Raw genomic sequence first — 20,494 nt, forward strand, 5'->3', positions numbered from 1 at the left:
ATTTTTCTCTGCTCTCTTGGTTCCTCTGTTTCCATTTCCGTTATTCTTCTTTACCTTTTGTCTCTTTCTTTCTACGCTTCCTTCTCTCTTTCCCATTTCCTTCTATTTATGTTCTCTGTCATTCGCTGTCAATGTATCTTCGGTCTCTTTCACCCTCTCTCTTTGTGTTCTTCTGTTCTTGTGTGATTCTCGCTGCGCTGTAAGCAATCCCAATTTTTAACTGTTGGCTATTTGTGTTAGGAGGAGATGGGCCAAAAATATTTCGTTGTGGGCTAGAGCCCCCTTTGGTGTCGACTATTCTGACTGCGACTGGCACCTTCGTTTGGTGTGTGATGTTCCTAAAGTTGTAAAGTAACTTGTTGCGCATAATTCATAATCTTTCGTTATTGCCTGTCGGAACGTACCCCAGAGGGATTTGTAATTGATTTTTAAGTAAAGAGGCCAAAATAATGTAGTGGGATACTGTGGGACGTAAAGTTAATTTGCATGGGAAATATTATTTACAAAACAGGCTTCTGTAAGAGTTTATAAGATTTGTAAGCTGCTGATTAAACTCCATTCATTCGTTGTAGTCGATTGCATCTAATTCACAATTTTTTAAAGGAAAAAAGACACATTGTAAACAAGGGCGTGAAAGTTAAATATACCTTGACATTAATTTTCGGGAGCAATGATCGCCTTCCCACATTCAGACGCTGATATTCGTGAGGTTTTCTGTAGTGTGCGTCCATAGTATCTTCTAATTTTCGGTCCTTGGGGGATTCTAAACATTAACAATTTAAGTTAAGAAAACTTACAATTTCAAGCAGCAGCTAGAATTTCTTTTAGAGTGTTGTCTTAGATTTCTTTTACACATAAATATGGTTGTGTAACATAAAATTTTAAGTATTATTTTAATTTTCAACTCCTTTTCAGGAATGTGCCATGCATAGAGAGGAGTGAATACGGATAATACCCCCAAACACACTCGCCTTAGTTCCAATCTACACTGAACATTTCGCCACTCATCACCGATAGCAGTTTTTCAAGGATCCTGCATGGGTTGGGTTTACACAGATATGCAATGTAAGTAGAGTAGTTCAAATCTAATTTTGTTCTCTTTTCAAGGGAATTTATTATTCATTATTTTCATAAGTTTTAAGCTGTAGGAACTTGAAATGACAGAGGTCTCTTAGGAAGTAAGCTTATATGTTGAGGTGGGAGGACCAGTGGCGACCACTATATGTACCCAGGTGTAGCACACGCTAGAGGTGGTCAGCTAGTATTGAACATTTAGTCATCATAGTGAGTGTGAAAAGAAAATTAAAGTGTCAAAAGTACATGCATACATAAATACATGTATCAAGGAGTCCGAGGTTCCATACTCGGTAGTGGTTCAGATTTCACTTTGAACTTTAGGTGCAGCCCCGATTAGCCTTTCTGTGCATAAAGTGGACTTAAAAACAAATTCAAACAACAAATCTGGAAATAGGAAAGGGTGGGTGGGTGTCTCATAGCTTCGGTTATTTCTGTTTCAAAGGGAGTGTTCGCCACTGGGAAGGACAGTACTAATAGTTATACACAGTGTAGGCTGGAGTGTAAAACTTTGTTGTGACTGTCTTAAGAAGTATTTGGAAATTGATATGGCATACTAATTACACAATGTGTACAGCGAGATGTTAAAATATTACCAGGCAAGTTGTTCATAATTTTCAATATTTTTTGACGTCCCACGTGTATTTAAGGAATTGAACTGCATTGAACTTCTCCGGGAAATATTTATGCATCTCACTCTTTACATACCTTTCCTAATATCTTTGTTACACAATTAATTTCATGGAGGATTAGTGAAAAAAAAATGGTTGACTAGACCACACAGCAAATATATTTCTGTGTCAGCATCTTTAAGTTCTGAGAATCGATTGCTGCTTGTGTACAATTTAGTGTTCTTGTGGATGTGGGATGAAGTAAGTGATTCATACATTTTATTGGATTTCTCTTTTCAACTTGCAAAGTGAGGGTCTGTGATGCTACATTTATTGGCTATCAGTTACCCTGTAAAAGCCTACATACAAATTTTGTCTTTGGAAATTAAATTCATTTTGAGATGTTATGTAGAAGAAAACACACAGATAAAGAAATTAATTCTTATTTGAAAAGTATCTAAACTTTCATCATTCTGGGTTTCTTTCATTCAATCTTCCACTGTATATATAGACATTCCTTAGGAGAATTTAAATTGCTGGGGGGATCCAAATGATACTAACTTTGCATGATAATTAAGTTTTATATGTTAAATCCACTTGAACGCTTCAAATAGTCTTCCATCTATTAAGAAATATAGTTGTACAATAAACTGTTGTATTGAAGAAGTTAAATTTTTGCTACTTTCAAGATTAATCTAATTTAAATTTATTCCTTATTTCAGACATTGAATGCTGTTTAACTAAAATAACCACATCTGATGTTTGAAGATGATCCTGATTTTGTAAATGGAAATGTAAGTAAATAAATCAATTAACCTGTATGTAATCTGAAAATGTCAGAATCACATAAATAGAACTAGGAACGTAAAATATAATGCTGCGTGTGCGAACCATACATACACACCTTTCATTTTGTAATCAAGAATCTTTGGATATGCATTTCCAAAATGCACCTTAGCATAAATATACAAATTATAATCTTTATGTATTTCTTTCGTAGCCTACTAAACTTTCAATAGAACTTTATTTCTGCTACTTGAAAACAGAATCATATCCATGCTTTTATTTTTGGAGAGTTGAACTTTCATGTAGCTATGTCTTGTTTCTATAGAAAATATTTAAAATTGTCAAGGGTATGTGTCTCTTGTCTGCTGGGTGAAGGGATGGAATGAGGCATCCACTCACTTCTCCTTCTGGCACTGTGCCTGTTACATGCTAGTATAATGTACAGAATAAATAAAATCTTTTTACCTTTTCGCTACATGATGTTTACACATACACTTTGACAGGACAGAACTACAGGGTGCAAAATCATTGACAACTGGTGGGGGAAGAAAGTTCTTAATTTACATTCCCCCTCCGCCACATGTGTGTATTATTAAAAGTAAATTAATTTGTTACTTTTATACATATCAGATATTGTAAAGCAGCCAACTAATTCCTTTAGTAACTTGGTTAAAGATGTTATAAATTATGAAATAGTTGAAGTGCTTTTATTATGTGTAAGTTTTTGTTTTGTTTGTGCTTTATGTTAATATAAATCAATTAGATTTCATAGTTATAATTTTCTTGCATTCTTGTTTTACTTTAATTGTGCGTATTGGTGTAGATTTGTTAATGATTTCTTGAGAGAGAAAGCATTCAATACTCACAACTACACTAATTTGTGTGTGTTTTCGAAATTATTCTTAGTACAGTATATTTGAAATTAAAAGTAATTGCTTATCTTTCGTTTGTTATAACAAAAAATCTTCCCCCCGGAAATTTTTGGTGGGGGGATTTTTAAGGCCAAGATTGTTGGTGGTGGGAAATCCCCCTGTCCCCCCAGGATTTCGCACCCTGCAGAACTAACAGAAACAAAAGAAAGCTAAAGCTAAACACTCAAAAATTAGTAAAAAAAATATTTTTCACACCAACATTGAATGGTACTGTTTGAGCTCTTAGGCGACACCAGAAAGGTGTTTGTGTGTGTGTATTGGGGGGCAATCCATTGACTTAACTTAATAGTAGAACAAATATTAACAATAAGAATCATGGTTATGATAATAATTTTACAGTAATAACTATTATTACAAAAAAATAAAATTATATTATTATTATTACTATTATTAAATCCTTTGGGAGAACTACTAGATGAATGAATATCAAGTACAACTTTTCCTTATTACTATAATTCTTTTTTTTTTTACATTTTACACAGTTAGTGTACTGAAATGCACAGTTATTCTGTTTTATCTTTAAGTTTTAACTTTTCAATAAAAGCTTTCTAAACATTATTTATGTTATAACAACTTCTGCTTTTTGTGACTTGAAATGGCCGATGGCAATTCCAGGGGGTGGGGGGGGGGTCAACGGATATGTTCCACCTCCATCTCCCGACACCGATGTTTCAGCACAAAATATTATCCTAAAGTCATTTCTTACTTTTGAAGATAGTGTGCCATTTCCAGTTATATGCTGTGGCGTGCCCAGTAGTCAGCCCTCATTTCGCTATTTTTCCTGCCTGTTTATAGCCCCATCATCACCCTCCTTGTATAGGCCCTTGCTTATGAAATAAAAGCATGCATGTTTATATTACCTTTGCATAATAGGGTGACATACTCTTAGTCCCTCCACCTGTTCATTCAATCAGTGGCGCACGCAAGGGGGGTTACTGGGTTTAACCCCCCCCCCCCCGAGCTTTAAATATTATGGGAAATGCTGTGTAAAATAAATTGCCAATTTAGTGCTATTGCATTCAATGTAGAAACTGATCAGCTTGAGGGCCTCCCCGATGGTGCAGTGGTAGGTCGTTGCCTTGTAATCAAGGGGTCCTGGGTTCGATACCCTGTGGAGGCACATAGTGGTTCGGATCCCACTTTGAACCGCAGGTCCAGTCTCGATTAGCCATATTGTGCATAAAGTGGACTTAAAACACCAAGTCAATCTATCAATTGAGCAGCTTGACTGATTGATTTTGTTTATTTTTCTTCGCATTTCTGCCACTTTTGGGCTAATTGCGAACATGAGGATGAGTGATGATATGATGGAATGGATGAATGGACACTCACAAAGAACACCTGTGCTCAGGCTGGGATTCGAACTCGACACCCCAGGCTTTTTAGCATGCTTTCGTAACCACTCATCCATGAAGGCTGGCTACTCAAGCTTGAATCACTTTGTATGCACACATCACTAGTATACTTTTCAGGGAAGTATTAAGACTCATAAATGTTATAAGTACATCCTAAACTATCACACTCTGACCTAAATGCATTCTTGGTTATATTCTTATTTACTCTTACATTTTTTCTCCTTTCAGATCATGGACGCCTTTCCATACAGACATTTTAAAGGAATACAGCATGCAAATTTTTAGCAATGAAGTAAAATTCCTCTTTTTTTGGATAAAATTGTGAGAACTATGTTGAATTATTGCAAGATGAAATGTACGAATATTGTAAATAAAGTTGAATTTTTTGCTAACTGGTAACTTTATTTCTTCAACCTAATCTTTGCGGCGAAAAAAATTAAGCTCTGTATTTGAAATAGAGTGGTTAAAAATTATGTATATGAACATTTATAACTTCTACTAAATTTGCTCTGCCTTCTTAAGAATGTACATTTTCGTTTCTAATTAATTTATTAAAGTACTGAAATAGGTTCTAAAAGCACCAAAAATCACTCACATTGTAATGATTGTGGCATTGAACTGAGTGTGCAGAACCAACAGCAAAGGAAAGGTAAGGTTGAATTATTGCTTAATGTGTATGCATTTAGTGGCAAGGTAGTATTTTTCAGAGATTATCCCCTTACCATGTATGTATATACTTGCATCCAACGTATACATAAAATTTATCTACGGATATACAAGTATACAGTATTTTGTTGTGTTAAGTATGTCATTTATTTATCCTAGCAATGTATGTGAGCATGAGTGTTGCTTTCCAAACAGTACAGAAAAAAGTTGTTATTTTATAATTAACAGGTGTGACTTCTGAAGATCAATACCCTTCATGTTATATTGTACACTCAAGGACACTTCTGGGTTGTAACAGCACCATTGACTTTCAATTAAATCATTACAACCCAGCAGTGTATGTGACTGTACATATATCCAGTCGCAATTGGCTTCTAAGCATCAAGTGGAAGTCTCAAAAAAGACTTATTGGAAAATATGTATGTACATTAAAAGTTGCGGCTTTTTTGTATGATTTAGAAATCGATACATAATATTCCTTGCAAGCTTCATGTAATTTAGGGATGGCTTGTTCTTCTACATGAATACCTTGGTGAGCGTTCTGCATTTAGTTTCCTCTAAGATTTTTAAGCTTTGTCAAATTTTAATGCTGAATTGAATGGTATTATTTTTATAAAGAAGACAATTAATCACATTAAAATCTGAACGCATTAAATGAAGAAACACTGTTTTCACTGTGATGTCGTATATTACACAATGCAAGAGTTAACATTGCATTTCTCTACTTTGATACATTTGCCATCTGGGAAGAAATTACAATGAAGTTATGATTGCTCTATCTTATTCTGAAATCATATTGGATAAGATAGAAAAGATCTGACTGATTCTTCAAGGTTAAAGGTAAGCATTATTATACTAAATGAAGATCATTTACCTCTTCCTCACGAACCCCTCAAACTCACCCTATGGGAGGAAAAACACACTCTATACTAGGGTGAGAATAACTCACCGTATGGGAGGAAAAACACACTCTATACTAGGGTGAGAAAACTCACCCTTATGGGAGGAAAACACACTCTATACTAGGGTGAGAAAACTCACCCTTATGGGAGGAAAAACACACTCTATACTAGGGTGAGAAAACTCACCCTTATGGGAGGAAAAACACACTCTATACTAGGGTGAGAAAACTCACCCTTATGGGAGGAAAAACACACTCTATACTAGGGTGAGAAAACTCACCCTTAAGGGAGGAAAAACACACTCTATACTAGGGTGAGAAAACTCACCCTTACAGGAGGAAAAACACACTCTATACTAGGGTGAGAAAACTCACCCTTACGGGAGGAAAAACACACTCTATACTAGGGTGAGAAAACTCACCCTTACGGGAGGAAAAACACACTTTATACTAGGGTGAGAAAACTCACCCTTACGGGAGGAAAAACACACTCTATACTAGGGTGAGAAAACTCACCCTTATGGGAGGAAAAACACACTCTATACTTGGGTGAGAAAACTCACCCTTATGGGAGGAAAAACACACTCTATACTAGGGTGAGAAAAACTCACCCCAATATGGGGTGTGGAAACTCACCTTTTGGGGACGTCTATTTGTGACAAGCCAAACTCACCCCAAAAGGTGAGTTTCCACACCTTTATTTTTTTCAGTGTATAAATTACTGTAGATACACACAGAATCCTAAATGTGGCAATTGAAATAAAGTTGTTAACCCCAATATTACATTGTCAGCCTCCGTGGCGGAGTGGTTATCACATCGCGCTCCGATGCCAGGGATCCCGGTTTCGAATCCTCCCTAAAGCATCACAATATCCCTAAAAAATTTACACCAAAGGCCATTTTTTTTTAGCTATTTTCATTTGCGCTAGATTGGATTCAATCCATCCAAAAATGACCTCACAACACCTAGTGGGAAAATTCTGTATTCGCCTCCGGAATTCTATTCATTTTTACCCTCCAGCCTCTAATCTCCACTGTTCTCGAATTTTGAGCAATATCATCCACCCCTCCCATCCATCCATCCATTTATAAACAAATTCTGAGATCCATTTTTGCACCTCCCAGCCAGAAAGATTACGTCGACTCGTGTCAATTTACTTCGCCTACTGTATTATGTGGTCTACCAAAGTTTAAGAGTATTCGCTTTTTTTTTTCATAATTATTATCTTCTACAGAGCGGGATTCAGTTTCATGTTGTTCTACCACCTAACTTTGAACAATACCAGAAATATTGCATGTAAGCGAACACTCTACACCTTGTACTTTCTTATAATTGAGTCCTTCGGGTACTTCCGCTCACTGTCGTGTTTTTTCGGGAAGTCAACATTTGGTTACACTTAGATGTGGTTAGCCAATCGGTAATCTGGAGTGGAGCTGCGCAAGTGGCCTACATTGTTTAAGAATAAATACGAACACCAATCAAAGAAGAGAAGATAAGAGGAAGCCACGCCTCGCGATTGCCGAAAATAGCCGAAGTCCTCTGCTCTAATGTGAGGAAGTGCTTTAGATGCACATTGTCGGAGGTAGAAATAGATATGGTTTGAGTCATATGGAAACAAATTGTTTGTGCTGGTTGAATGATGTGAGAACAGCAGCTAAAAGAGAGAGACAGGGAAAAGGCTGCGGGTTATTTCAACAGTGCTGCCATCTCTTGGTGCTTGTATAATTATTGATGGTTTGAAGCTGCAGAATTTAGCATCATAAAGAGTCGGGTAGACGTGCGCGTCAATTGTTGAATGCCAAGTCTGTTAGGTTCCATAACATGCTGAAAGCAAACGAGCGGGCGTAAAGCGAATTCGACATTTGGATCGGCGCTAAAAAAAGGAATGAGAACAGGGTCAGGAAAAGTGGGGAGGGGGGAGAGGATATTAACGCAATGAGCTACAAAGAGAAATCAACAAAGGCACAAACGACAGGAACTCTTTTTGGAGAACGGGTAAAAAAAAAAGTGGGGGTTGGGGGTTGCAGTTGGGGCGGGGGGTATTGTATTGGCAGCATCTGCCACGACAGATTCCAACAGATATTGCAGTGGGAACATGGCTTGGTACAGAATTGTGGGATTGTTGGTTGATCCGGGTAAAAAACGCCCCACAAAGCTGCCGCACTTGTGAGGACGGACAGCCGTCACTCACGGGGGATTCCCCGCATATCGCGCAAACGGCGACTCGAGCGTTTCGGGGCATTAAAAGTCAAATACTCTTGAGAGACTCCGATGCGCGGGTCCACCCCCCACTCCCCTTGTAATTGGCACTGCAAAGTGAGGCTGACACTGACACAGGGGCGCGGGGGCGGGGGTGGTGGGACACGAGTGTCGCTTTGAAGAGAGACGCCGCGAGTACGACAATGCTAATAAACTACCTGTGCGTCATTAATACGTAGCAATGTCCATTTCTCTTTTCAGAAAAGGGGGAGAGGGGGGAGGGTACTCAGAAAAATTGTGTATTTCCGATGAACTAATGCCGGGGCTGTAGAAACACTCGCGCTAATGACACAGGACAGTCCCATATCACCATAATACGCGCGCGAGCTGCAATAGCACTTTTGGCACCGGCCAGCAGATCACCAATCGAAATGAGGTCGATTTTTTTATTGGCCCATTCCTCACTTGCACACCCGTCCATACAGGGTGTTCATAATTTAATGGCCAGTTTTCAAGTATTCGTACAGTCCATGCTAGTATTTTATGAACCACCAGGCCCTGGCGTGAATTATGCCGGGCCGTGAAGTTTGCGTCTTGCAGCCAGAGCTGGCAACCACCTGGAAAGATGATATTTCGTTCAGGGTTCACCAGAGATAAGAGGAAATCATTTCTGGCTAGTGCTGCCGAGGATTCAAAGCCACCGAGAGGGGATTGTCTCTCGCGCAGCCTCCAATTTTGAATTTTAACGATTGGGCCTTTCTCGTGTTCGAGCAGGAAGCGTGAAGGCTGTTTTTGAAAAGAGAACGCGTCTCTTGCAAATCTTACATGAATGATGTTATGTACACATAACTCGAAATGTTCCAAATCGAGACTGCCGTATATTTTGTTGGTGCTTCAATTGACGTGATTTTTTTTTTTTAAACGATCGTGTCTAATTTTCCCAAATGATGTCCACGTATGTCCAAATGATCGCCACATATTAATAAATTATGAAATTATATCTCAGACGTTAGCACATCGTTAGCACATGAAAGCACACTATTTATTTTAGTAAGCACACAAATATTAATCAAGATATTAATGACTTTATTGTGGCTTTATATCAAGATAAAATCGCCACAAATGAAAAAAAATAATTTTTGAGCAACCAAATTGTACTATCTTTTAGGCATTCGTTAGCACACGTGACGATTCTTCCTTGATATCAAGCCAGAATCGCCACACTAAACTAAAGTCACTAATATCTTCATTAATATTTGTGTGCTTATTAAACTAAACAGTGTGCTTTCATGTGCTAACGATGTGCAAACGTCTGAGATATAATTTCATAATTTATTAATATGTGGCGATTTCTAATTGATATACGTCTGATGTCCAGGGAGATACAGCAGCTGATAATAGCAGAATTGATCTATTATCAGGAGGATGACCCTCACGAGGGCAGACCTCACTCTGACCCTCACGATTCCCCTTTCACCCTACCCTCACAAGTCTTCGGAGGGTGAGGTCTGCCCTTGAGGGTTTCAATATAAGGGCGAGCCGCGAGGGCGAGGGCCAGTGCAAGTCGTGAGGGTGAAGGAGGTTGATTTGAAATGAGCACATATGGATAAAAATTGCCCTATGAAGCATTTATCTCCATATTTTGACGCACCCAAAGTGCCATTTAATGAGTTACAGGAGTCAACATATTCGTGTCAAATGATCAATTCTGGGTTCTGAATGTACAATTTAATAAGGTAACTGTAAAAATATTTAATGTTTATAAAAACAGTAACTTGTTATTGTCAATAACAAGTTTGGTATCGTGGTACTTCACTTCCACTAATTGCATGCTATGTATTAGTAACAATTGTAAACTTGAAAATATACACATCTGATCAAAAATTGTGCGGCGCACCTGGACTACTAGGCTATATAGCCTAGTATGAACCCTTCCAGGGTGCGAAATCCTGGGGGGGGGGACGGGGGTATTTCCCCCACACCAACAGTTTTGGCCTCAAAAATCCCCCCAGCAAAATTTTCCGGGGGGGGAGAATTTTTGTTACAACAAACAAACGATAAGCAATTACATTTAATTTCAAATAAACTGTACTAATAAGAATAATATCGAAAGCATACACAAATTAGTGTAGTTCTGAGTGTTCAATGCTTTTCTCTCTCAAGAGATCATTAACAAATCTACATCAATACGCACAATAGAAGTAAAACAAGAATGCAAAACAATAATATCAATAATAATAATTGATTTGTATTAACATAAAGCAAAAACTAAGTAAAAACTTACACATAATAAAACCACTTCAACTATTTCATAATTTATTAACATCTTTAACCAGTTACTAAAGGTTTGCTACTTTATAATATCTGATATACATAAAAGTAACAAATTTATTTATCTTGTGTAATTAATAATAATAATAATAATAATAATAAATATTTAATTTAGTATTTATTTTTACTTTTAATAACATTATAAATATGTATATCGTATAATTTATATGTATGTTTGTGGAGGAGGGGGTTTGTTGTTTAAGATCTTTCTCCCCCCCCAGTCTTAATTGATTTCGCACCCTTACCCTTCCCCCCATCCCTGCTTAAACTGAGTTAGCCTACTATACTCGGTTACTTTTCAAAGATAACTTTCCAAAATACTGGTAAGTACAGATCACAATCTATAGAATTGTCACTATGTGCGTATGAAATCCTCACGATAGACTCTCAACTAAAATTAACTCTGGTGTGGAGATTTTAATGTAATTTGCAAGCCTCCACAATAGGCTTGAACTGTGGGAAGTCCAATGAGAGTCTGCACGACTTTTGCGTGTTTGCAAGAACAACAAGGGCGATGCGTTGTCCGTACGTACAGCGGTGCACGGAAGGATGAATGCAAAGCGACAAACATGAGGTCTGTGCGGCCTCTCCCATCATCAGATTCACAGACTAACCACTTCCTCTGTCCTCAGCCGCAGAATATAAACCAGGGGAAACTCTCATCCACAATGAAACTCTCGCAAACACAATATTTCACCTCACAAAAGGATTCTCCCCCTCCACCTTTCGCATCTACGGGCTATGTACGCCTCGAAAATAACTTTTCCAGATCACGTACTTCCGCCATGCTCGAGAGTAGAAACTTTTCACTTCCATCTGAGACAGCGGGAAACAGCGGGAATTTTTGTTCTTTGTCCTCGCGTCACATCCCTTTCCCCGCAATGTCGGTTCGGCACCCATAGTTCCCCACAATGACGGTTGAGGCACACATACACACGAGCAACAAACATACACAAAGAGGATGGGGGGAAACCCCTTCAAAAAAGTCCTCATTCATTTGGTCTGCCGGTTTACCAACAAGACTCACGTCCTCTCGCCACTCGTACCTAACCTGTGCGTGTGTGTGTGTTCCCAGAACAGGAGAGGAGGAAAAAATACACATATTTTCCTCTTTTTTCCGTTGTCCGCAAATCTCACCGCAGCCCGCTGGATCGTGTTCGGATGTTTGTATTTTCTTTTCTCTTTCAGAAGTTCCCAACTCTTTGCACTGTGGCGCTGTTAACGTGATGTTTCTGTTTAAACAAGAGACCTCGCCGAAACCAAATGAATTTTTTAAAAGGTAATCCTTCTGAATTCAAGTTTCTCGGGCCGTGACGTTATTAAAGAAGATAAACTCGTGTTTGCAGACTCTGGATTTAATAGTATTTAGAATACCAGTAGATGTATTCTCACTGAAAAGTCTCCAGTAGTCATATCCGTATCTTTCCTCATTGAGCGAGCGGATATTCTTGGCGGAAATTATTCATTTCAACATTTTTTATAACTCTTCCCCACCCATGGATGCCCTCATGAGGGCTCACTTGACTAAACTTGAAATAAGGAAAAATTACCTATTTATTCCTCCCATCTCCTTTATAATTGTAAACTTTTCTCTGTTTCTCTTATTGTATCTTCTTTCTAAATTTTCATATTTTTTTTGATTGTTTTGTTATCTCTATTTGTGTTTACCTTCTGTGTATTTGATAAATTCTTATTTTATAATGTTCTGTTACATTGTTTTCTTTCTCTCTCGCTCACCCTTACTTCTGTATTTCTCTTTCTTTCTGACTAGTTTATTTCTCTCTCTTGCTGTCTCTACTTCTTTTACACTTCTTTATTTCACATTTTTATCTGTCTCCCGTCTCATTATTTATCTTTTTTCCTCTGTCTCTCGCTTTTATGTTTCTCTTTACATATATTCCAGTGGCGTATACTGAGTCCAAGATCTGGGCTATCTCACTATGTCACGTGGTCCTAGGCTATGAATAGAAATAAATTTACCAATTCCTAAGAAATCAGGTTGCCAACTCATAAGAAATCAGGTTGCCAACTCATAAAAAAGTAGGTTGCCAACTCATAAGAAATCAGGTTACCAACTCATAAGAAATCAGGATACCAACTCATAAGAAACCAGGTTGCCACTCATTGGAAATCAGGTTACCAACTCATAAGAAATCAGGTTGCCAACTCCAGAATCAGCATCATCATCTCACTGATAAAAATAATAATATTTACAATTTCTGATCGATTTTTCTCCTGAATTTATTGTATTCTCTAGACTTCAGGATTCGCAGGTAGCCTAGAATATACGCTCCTGATATATTCATTATTCATTTTCCCCATTCTTTTTCTGTCTCTCTCTACTTCATTTCTCTTACGCAGCAACGTGTTCAAACGGTATCATTGCTTCGAAGGGGATTCTTATTATGTCGCTGTCGCGAAGGTGCGATTTCTTTTCCACTGGCTTCCTCTCGACTTTGGCGAAGAAATTCTTTTACTCACCTACCAGCACAGCCATATGTCTGAGAATTTATAATCTAGCTACTTTACTCACAAATACTAACACTCACCTCAACGCCTGAGACTCACTGGTTTCTCTTCCGGAACTTACTCTGTGCCTGCTTGAAGTCACCAAACTGAATAACTGCTTAGTTAAGTTGGCTCAATCCAAATAAATCGAGTGGTTATCATTCATTGTTAATATGGTTTCTCTTTCTTCTTTCCTTACACTATCATCCCTTCCTGTATATTTCTAACATCATTCGCCAATTTCTGTCTGAAATGTATTCTCATTCTGTTCGATTTGTGCCCATTACAACTTATAGAGCCTGTGTTTCCTTGTGCTGCCATCTGTCTTCATTTATTTAAGTTCTCTGCTTTTGTGACTTGTAACAGTACAGAACAAAACTCTATCTTCTATAGTATTAATTACAATACGATAAAATATGCAACCATGTTATTATTACTTTATTTATTTGATTTCTCTTTTATATTAACTGGTGCCCAAAGCCTGTATCATAGCCACTGTAGATGTTCTTTCACCCTGCATGCTATGTATGCAATAGATCACGTTTAACGTAGAACAAAGATAACATTTTTTTTAAAAAACTATGAAGGTTCATTGTAGTCCCAATCAGCTACATGTTGGTAATTTTGAAATGTTCACTCAACTTTAAGCCGCGTAGCTCAGTCGTTTGGGCATCTGACTACCATACCATGCGAGGGATTCGGGTTCGACCCCGGAGGGCTCCGGCTTCCGCGCAGCGGGTGGGTACCTGGAGGAAACTCTGGGGGTAAAGGCGACCAGGGGCGTGGTGCTGATCACATCACCCCCATCTTCGGCCGTGATGAAGAAAGTGTGGTACTCTAACTCCACACTTCCTATACGCCTTCATGGCGTGCTGCATAGCACAGGGAAGCACTTTGCTTTTCTTTTTTCAATCCTGAATATGGTTTCTTTAAAACGCTAATTTTGAAAGGAAATCTGTCACCGATTTTTGTTAAAATACACCCAATGCATTGGAAAAGATCAACAAAACATCCTGATAAGTATGCTCAACTGTTCTGAATGAGTTACGTGTGACACAGGGCTCATCCGGCCGCTCCCCCTTGATCAAAGTGACACTCTACATCACCTCTCAGGTGCTCATTGGAGAATTGCTTATGATGACGTCACCCCTGGTAAAGTGGCAGGGAAAACGCTGAAGATGAACGCCGCTCCTCATTATGACGATCTCTCTCCAACGATTAGCTGGAAATTGCTCAATGGAGCGTCACTAGCTTTTATCTTCAGCGAGAGAGAGAGAGAGGCCGGCCTCTGGAAGCCTTCAGACTTCCTCTCGGCGTCTGTTTACATCAATATACACGCACTGCATCGATTTTCAGTCTTGGCCCCCTCAAAGACTCCATAATGACCTTTATTGAGTGAAGCTGCCTCGAGTGTATTAACCCAGGCAGAGAGACCTTTGAGCTACAAGTGCGTTTGACCCTTCATCCCCTCTTCAGCAAGATCTCCCGGGGGTTGAAGCCTCTTTTCCCTCCCAGGGGGGCAGAAGTGTTCTTCCAGCCTGGCCTAAAGTGTCAATATTGACGGCGGGGAACGTCCAGTAGGACCTGGAGCCTCCGGTCATGTGCCACCTCGTACTAAAGCTGAAGATTTCAAATAATAAGTAATTTCGGACTAGAAATAAGGCCAAGAATTCGTTACTTTTATCCACGCTAATGTTGTAGGCAGTTCTGTATTGATGTGAAACATGGTTCCTTACATTAAAAGATTAATTGAGTTGATGTTTTTAAGTCCACTTTATGCACAGTAAGGCTAATTGGGACTGGACTTACAGTTTAAAGTGGAATCCGAACCACTTTGTGCCTCCACTGGGTATTGAACCCGAGACCCCTTGATTACAAGGCGACGACGCTCCCCTAAAAGAGGAACATAAATTGCCGACCTCCGTGACGTCAGGAGTCCCGTATTCGAATCCTTAGTACAATATGTATGTTTGTCCTGTTGAATATTGAGGAATATGAATGCCTAACAGAAAGCAGGAAATATATAAATAATATATACGTGTAGAAGCATGTTTTTAAGAGACTTCCATGTGGAAGACCTGGATTCGATTCCCAAGGTGGGCAAATTCAGGTGGGGAGGATTTTTTTCCAGCACGGAACGGGACTCTGCGGTTGCGGTAATAGCGACCGGAGCGTGGTGCTGTTCATATCACCTTCACAAATCTCCGAGATCGAGAATGTGTGGGGCCCTACCTCCACGTCCTCTCATGAGCCTTCACGGTATTGTGAATCGAGCGCGGAGGAACTCTAAATACAAGTATTAAAAAAATTAATGAGAATATTAGTGAATAATAATAAGAAAACATGGAGAGGAAATTGTAATTTTCTCGAAAGAAAAGAAAAATTGTGCAATTCTAGATTGGTATTAATTTAGACTAGGGCCTGGACCTCGCACTCCCCATCACTTCAAGGATTGTTCATCACAGCAACACTCTAGTCAACACATTTGTTTTTCCGTAATTCTCCTGCCTTATTTATTCTTCCTCCTTTTGCAGATGTTGACTATGGTACACCATCATTCTACTAAGAGGTTTTTTAATCAATGACTGCGCTGAAGGAGGAAATGAAGGAAGTCGGGAATTGTCTCTATCCGCCGTAGAAAATACCAGCAAGACAATGACGTAGCCAGCCCATTTGTGTTCAATGTGTCTCCCCATTCCATTACGTAAATTACATGGGAAATACGTAGCTTTTCAAATACCTCTCTCAAAGCTCTTACCCAGTTTTATTCCTCACTTTTGTGTCTTGCTTGATAAAGGGAGAAATCTAATGGATTTCATCAGTTTTCGGAAATAGTTTTTACAGTTACTTCATTGGAAAAGTAACTCGGTTACGGTTCCTTGTTCAGTTCAATAAGTAAGTCGGCTACAATTGATTAGGTCAAAATCTATGACGCCTCGTCCTGCCTGAACCATCCCTGAAATGTATATCTAGGTGCGAATTCGAGAAACCAAATTAATAATCCTTTATAACTTCTAAAGAGCACTTCTCAGATCTAAAAATCCAAAGTGAGGCACATCTTCAACAACGTTGAATACCTTCTACTCTTCCAGATGATGCAAAGAAGTATGGGAGAAGTAAAAGAAAGACAGAAACTCTCAGTGAGGTAATTTTAACTCTGAACTTGACACCCTGTTACTAACAAGTCATCACCTCTTCTGAGAAGTATCAGCGTCATCATCAAGAGACGTTAGATTCATTTAACGAGACGCGCCTGATCTCCGCTGCGATGCCAACACTCGCAGCTTTCTTATTCCCTGCATCCACAACTCCCCCTCCCTACCACTCTTTCTCGCTTAAAGATTCTAATTAAGAGGGCGGTTACATGCTAAGGAAACACTTGACGGGACCTCACAGGGTTGGCAGGACTTAAGGGTCTTTCCTTTCCTTGAAAATCTTATTTACTTATCATGCTGTGCAATAGAACAACCCCGAGAAGTTCTTTAAAATCGTATTTACTTACCGTGCTGTGAAATAGAACAACTTACCATGAGATGATTTTGTTAAAAACGTATTTACTTACCGTGCTGCGAAATAGAGCAACTTAGTGTAAGAAGATTTTCATAAAAACGTATTTACTTACCGTACTGTGAAATGGAACAACTTACCTCAAGAAGATTTTCCTAAAAACGTATTTACTTACCGTACTGTGAAATGGAACAACTTACCTCAAGAAGATTTTCATAAAAACGTATTTACTTACCGTACTGTGAAATGGAACAACTTACCTCAAGAAGATTTTCATAAAAACGTATTTACTTACCGTACTGTGAAATGGAACAACTTACCTCAAGAAGATTTTCCTAAAAACGTATTTACTTACCGTACTGTGAAATGGAACAACTTACCTCAAGAAGATTTTCATAAAAACGTATTTACTTACCGTACTGTGAAATGGAACAACTTACCTCAAGAAGATTTTCCTAAAAACGTATTTACTTACCGTACTGTGAAATGGAACAACTTACCTCAAGAAGATTTTCATAAAAACGTATTTACTTACCGTACTGTGAAATGGAACAACTTACCTCAAGAAGATTTTCATAAAAACGTATTTACTTACCGTACTGTGAAATGGAACAACTTACCTCAAGAAGATTTTCCTAAAAACGTATTTACTTACCGTACTGTGAATTAGTGTATCCTACCACAACAAAACATGCGAAAGTATGTGATCCTTAACTTCAGTGGCGACTTTAGATACTAATTCCTAGGAAGGTCATAAATATATATTATTTAATACTATACGTATTAAATTACGACACCATAGTTAACAGTATTTATCGCTTTATTTATTATCTTCATAATCTAAAAACATAAGTATCAATAAGTAAATTATAAGAGAAATACATTAAAATGATACACACATGCGACGATTGCGACATCTCTGTTTTGCCAAGGTAATATCTGCAGAGAAAAACGAACATCTTAGGTTTTTCAGTGTCTCTGAAACAACTTCTGTCTCTAAAATCATAATTGGTAGATACAGTAAATGAGAAACTGAAATAAATATATTTATTTTAATCGTGATTTACAAACCTAGCTGCATTCGTATACGGAGAAGGGGCCGAAGTGGAGCTGAGAGGCATACTCGCCTCTCCCTTCCCCCAGCAAACAAGACAAAGAATTAATACTCTTTAAAATGCCAGCACAAAATGTAGATTAAATATGAATTGCAATCTCCTGATCTATTCACTGAAGCCTTATCTACTGATAGTGTAAGTTTTATGTGGGTTTTCATATAAATAATTAAGAATCACAATTCCGACATCGTAGGCAATGTTACTTCTTAACTATCACCCTTTGGTGTTAGTTCTGAACGTTAGCAGCGGCTAGCGCCCTGCTGAAATAAATGTGGGACCCTTAGTGAGAAAGAAAGTAATCGGACATTATAATGATTTATAAAAACAGCCAGATATTTCCAGTAAGACAAGTAAAACGAGTTGTTATTAAACGAATTTGTTCTACCGATATTCATTATCATGTGATAAATTCCCCAGAAAACATATAATAATTTTTCCAGTGACGATGCTGGGGTCAAGGGAATTGTCATTCGTTTCAGAAAAGCCACTGGCCCCCCTCATACAGTCTGTTTTAGTGTCAATTACAATCTACAATATAAAACACAGACACACACACACACACACACACGCACATATGTATATACATGATACATATGCTCATAAGCGAGGTATTGCTGTATAGTACCGACACTCTCTCATAGCATACAGAAAGCATAAAAACAAACAACTTTTCTTTGTAACGTTTCGACCTACGAGCCCTCGAAAACAAGCTTTTTTCCTATCCTGTAAGTATGCAGGTATGAATTATAGATTCATGGTTGCACATGCGTTTCTAATAACTGATAAATCAAGTTCAGCACGCCATTGGACCGTGCCACCTGAGCACCGCGAATGGCAACCAATTTAAATATTTGGTGCCAATGTGTTAATGTGGAGAAGACCATAAAGTTATGGCCAAAAATATTTAAAATTGTGTTTGCACGATAATCTGTTAATGTCTGGCAACACCGATCAGGAAAGTTCAACTTGCGGGCAAAATTCTGTGCACCTTGGAAGCAGGCGCTAAGTTGGGGAGAAGTACCTCATTATGAAGTTACTCCTGAGACAGGTTTCAAATTGTTTCTCCAAATCTTGTCGACTTGTAATGATGATAAGGTACAAGGCATTTGCGAAGGGGAGAGAGTCTGTGGAAAGGGATGAGATCTTTGTCTTCTTCTTCATCTCGGATAAGGAGGTGTTATTAGAACAATTACAATGGGAAATGACACTAGGAGCAGAATCGAAATGAACAGATGAAAAGTGTACAAATATCTCAATAAGGCATGATCTGCATTGGCACAGACACAAGGATAATGTCGAGATACAGAATTGGCTAAGTCAGAGGGAATCCAGAATTTTCAATTGTTGGGGTGTACGAGCAAGTACATAACTGCTATAAATAAAACCTCCTTGCAGAAAATTTGTGTCCTTGCTATGAGTGTAGGCAGGATATGGCGTGCAGATAATGTGTGTGTGGGTGGGGGGGGGGGAGTGGAGACAAGCAGTGATTGTTCAGCACACTCTCAAGTCTCCAAATTTTCTCCAACACTGTCCTAAAGTTTCTGACAAAGTTCAATTGATGGTTATTTTGGTTCAAAATTTATCTTTGCATCTCCTAATTTGGACTTTACTATCACCAAATGGAAAATTCATGCTTCTTTCAAGTACAATTTTAAAACAAAACTATTTTTTTTCTTGCATGTACGTATTGCTTGCATTGTAGAATTATTTATCTTGTTGTCTACGGTTGTTACAAGCACAAAAAACACAGTTTCTTTGTTGTGATGTTTCATGAGAACACATGCTCCTTCATCAGAGATTTATTTGTAGCTTGATTATAGATACAGTTACAACAATGGCAAAAAAAATAACAAAAATAATCAGTTATGCAATGGATTTTGTCAATTTTTCATTGTTGTAATATAGCAACTTAACTGTGAAGCAAGCAGTCTGTTTCATTATTATTCTAGATGAACTTTTTTTTTATCACATTCTTTAAATAATAAATCTCAAAAATCATAATTTTTTTGTACAAAGATTCTTGATGTCTTCCGTTACATTAAATTTTATGGATGGTGGCCAATTCTGCAAAATGAGTTTGGAATGTACATTCAATGAATACAAAATGAGAAAATCTGTACGAGATGTGGAAACCACAGGAATATGTAATATAAGTTGTTCATTTTCAAAGGATTATGTAGGACAAACAGCAAGGAAAATGGCAAAAAGATGTCACGAACACGATTTGGACATTATAAATTTAATCCCTAGAACAGGTTTGTCAGCTCACATCATCGAAGAGAAGCATATGATTAAAGAGAGAAGGGTTTTAAAAAAGGGTGACGGGAAACATAGATTTGAATGTCTGGGAAGCTTCGTTCATTGGAGAAGATCACTGGAATATATTAAATAATGAAAATGGTAACATAGACCCACTATGGAGTTTTCTTTTTCAGAATTGGAGCAGGCCACCATCTTAATGTAACTTAAGACAGCAAGAATCTTTGTAAAGAAATGATGATTTTGAAT

The 20,494-nt window shown here is 38.1% G+C and overlaps 1 long non-coding RNA gene across 1 annotated transcript; it reads left to right on the forward strand.

Moving 5' to 3' along the window:
• The first annotated feature begins 947 nt into the window (after positions 1-947).
• On the forward strand, positions 948-5,150 carry LOC145997074 (uncharacterized). The gene is made up of 3 exons (XR_014442863.1): positions 948-1,065; positions 2,408-2,479; positions 4,987-5,150. It is a non-coding gene; the product is annotated as an uncharacterized LOC145997074 (long non-coding RNA).
• The last annotated feature ends 15,344 nt before the right edge of the window (positions 5,151-20,494 follow it).

This window comes from Lepisma saccharinum, chromosome 13 (assembly GCF_977018435.1).
Source record: "Lepisma saccharinum chromosome 13, izLepSacc3.1, whole genome shotgun sequence".
Lineage (NCBI taxonomy): Eukaryota > Metazoa > Arthropoda > Insecta > Zygentoma > Lepismatidae > Lepisma > Lepisma saccharinum.